This window comes from Gavialis gangeticus, unplaced genomic scaffold (genome assembly GCF_001723915.1).
Source record: "Gavialis gangeticus isolate Ggan-Ray unplaced genomic scaffold, GavGan_comp1, whole genome shotgun sequence".
Classification (NCBI taxonomy): Eukaryota; Metazoa; Chordata; order Crocodylia; family Gavialidae; genus Gavialis; species Gavialis gangeticus.
Window position 1 is genome coordinate 9,661,722 of NW_017728997.1, and position 3,297 is coordinate 9,665,018.

At 40.4% G+C, this 3,297-nt stretch overlaps 1 protein-coding gene and 1 long non-coding RNA gene across 2 annotated transcripts in view; both read left to right on the plus strand.

Moving 5' to 3' along the window:
• PDZRN3 (PDZ domain containing ring finger 3) overlaps positions 1-3,297 on the plus strand; it is a 206,203-nt gene that overhangs the window by 58,181 nt on the left and 144,725 nt on the right. The window lies entirely within an intron of this gene.
• The window catches only part of LOC109288965, a 4,265-nt gene continuing 3,830 nt past the window's right edge, over positions 2,863-3,297 (plus strand). The window contains exon 1 of the long non-coding RNA XR_002095266.1: positions 2,863-2,873. This is a non-coding gene — a long non-coding RNA (uncharacterized LOC109288965). The remainder of the gene's footprint in view (positions 2,874-3,297) is intronic.

The following is a 3,297-nucleotide window of genomic DNA, read 5'->3' on the forward strand; positions in this document are numbered from 1 at the left end:
GAATTAATTAACAAAAATCCATGCCTGCTGCAAGAGAAACAGATTACTGTTTTAGGCTTCCAATGACTATTACTATAAACATTGTGCACAGAGATTTTTTAAAAGCTCTGTCCACTTAAATGGTTTGAGTAGTTTGAAAGACTCCACAGGTTTTAAGGGAGTACCCCCTTGTAATGACAGGGAATGCATCTGGAACCAGCAAGCAGATTATTTCAATCAGTAAAACATTTCAAGTGCACCTTCTTTGTTATGCTCACTATCTTATGTATACAGAACAAAGTCAGTCAATCAAACAGAGCCTGCAGTTAGATTTGGGCAGATGAGGCAAAGTTTTGCAAAAGGGACGTAGAAGGGCTTAGTAGGTTACCAGCTGACGTTGAAAGTCAATGAATTTTGGCTTAACCAAAATCCCATACCTGAAAACCCCTCACTGCATGAACAAATATATTATGCAACTTTCTCAAAAGTAGTGTTAGAGTGACATTGTAGCTGCAGTGGTCCAGGAAGTTATGCACAAGGTAAGGATTTCTATGGCTGATATCTTTCATTGGACCAACCACATGGTTGGGATAGACTTAGACAAGTTTTCAGATGCAGTGCAGTCTTCTTCAGGTCAGGAAAAAGCAGGCACAGCAAGGACCAGAAACAGTCTCAACACTAGATAGTCGCTTACATGTTGAGAACAAAGTACATCCTTGCCAAGCATCTATTTTAAGATTAAGATCTTCTAAACTTCATATCCATGATGTCTTTAAGGTCTCCCCTGAGTAAATCTGCATGTTGAGATTGCTAATAGACCCAAAGGAGATATTTCCTCTTCTCCAAAATATGGAAAAGAATAGTTCTGCCTGCAGAATAGTGTGGTGGAAGAAGGCATTTTCATTGCTTGATGCTGTATCCAAGTTTAGGGATGAGTTGAACAAACTTCTGAGGCCGGTAAATGCACACTTCTTTTTTATGGAAAGGCCAAAACTAATTGGATGAGAAGCACAATTAGATGTGCTTCTATAGTCAGTCCTGCCATCACAGAAATAAATCAATTTGGCATTTAAAAAGTATTATATTCACTTTCATACAGAAGGGAAAGATAAGAAGGGAAGACTGGTTGAAATATATGAACAGGAAAAAAGTCACAGGGAAAACCCCCCAGAGAAAAAATAATTCTTAAGATAAAATGTTATAGTTGAGTTATAGAAATCTAAAAAGATGATTTAATCATGAAACTGTGGGTGTACGCTGAACGGTAACTGCATAAGCAGCAAACACTCTATAGTGTCATATGGTTATCTGAATAGTACTAGCAAAGAAACCTGCCTATTTTTAGTATATGAGTATAGTAGATACCTGAAATTCATACTATACCTTAATGAAAGCATTGCATATGTATACACATTTCGGAAGGGAAGTTTTCATGAAAAATGTGGATGCCATTGTGCAGCAGGGAAAAAGCAAGTGTTGTGCCTGTAATGCCCTCACCTAACCCTGCAAAAAGAGGACAGAATTCAAACTAGTCATAACAATACTACAGAAATATGGGTGCTGTAGAGATAATTAACATTCACCACCTTGCACAGTTTTATATCTCAGTGATATTAAAAAATATAACAAGTCATTAAAATCTAATATATTTTCAAGCATTTTTCCCAGAAGGTAGAAATCTTAGTCCCTTACTCTAAAAGTGAAATGAGATTATACGGCATGCACACCGCTGTCACTTCAGCTGATGAAAAGCATAAAGTCCATTCTCTGTGTGTACATGAATAAAGATAATTTTCTTGGAATGAGAAGGAACATGTGCTGACTTGCACATTATAAAACATTAGTGAATTCCTGGGGCACCAGGAGACTTTTAGTGTCTGTTTATCTGGACAATGTTGAAGCAGAAACCTGCAGTTTGAGGTGAAGCTTTTGTAGATCAGCTTTGGGAAAAAATGGAGCCAGTTTCTTTGCAGCAGTAGAACTATCGAAGTCAACAACAGAGCATTTAGCCCGCTAGTCCTACAAAATGCAACAGAGCGGACTGTGGAAAGTGGTATGATTTAGTAGGTAACTAAATTTCCTAACTACGGTGGTAGAGCAAGCATACCAAAGTACTTAATAGATATCCTTGGATTCAAACTTGTCATGAAGTACGGGAAATTTAAATGCTTGGGAACCTAACCGGCTACCTGATTAACAAGGATAATGATACTTCTCTCCCAAACATTCCCTCACCCAGTAGAGAATCACTTAGGGGACGGGTCCCCTAATCAGGTGGAAAATACTATGGAAGAGGCAACTCCCTGCAGCACATCCCTGCAGAGTTTTTCTGCATGGGATCAGAGGAATCACCGGCTAAAGGAGCAGCCTTTTTCTATGGAGCCATAATACATCCCATTGGGAGGGCTTCAACTCCAGTAGATCATCCCTGCTGGGCTTCTCCTGAAGCCATGTGGGCATCGGACAGGTTCTTCTCTTGTTGCTCCAGGTCAGAGCTATCAAAGGTTTATATGGGGGTAAAGCCATGTTATTTCTTTCTGCTGGGTTTTTCCATAAGGAAATCTAGGATCAGAGCAGAGCAGGGTGTGGTGCTAATGCAAAACTGCACCTTCCCTCCCTCACCTGTATTTAACCCAAAAGCTTTCATGAAACTCCTGGCACCCGAAACAGAGCGTATAGAAATGCAACAGACGGTATTCTTTTAATTCTCTTACAGGAAGGGGAATGTCCATAAATCCACATAGCAAAGCTTAATCTCATGCTCAGAAGTGGTGCATGAGCAGTAATACCTTGTATTTACAATAAACGCAGTCAACTGGAAAATAAAAACGCACTTATTTGTAACAGCAGGGGCCAAATCCTCAGGTTGTGTAACTTTTCATAGCTCAGCTGAAGTCAGTGGAGCTGTGAGAGTTCACGCCAGCTGACATTCAGGCCTCGACCTCTAGAGACTCTCTTTATCCATTTGCTGATTGTAGTAGGCTTTAGTGGGTGAATAACCCCATGACATGTTCTAACAAACATGCTAGAATAGCGCCATGACACAAACCATTTACAACATGTTGTAACAACATTCTGTGCCTGATTGCACCTCAAGGATTTGTAAAGCAAAAAATGCCATTTATTTAAGGTCATAATTTTTTTTGTTTTCTCATTGCGCTGTTTTCATATCATAACAGTTTAAGTCAGGGTGGGCAATTATTTTGGGTGGAGGGCCGCTTAACAAGTTTTGGTGAGCTGTCCAGGCCCACGTGGGTAGCCCTACCACTTGGCAGTCGCCCCCCCCCCCACCTGGCCCTCTTGGGGCCGGAAGCCACA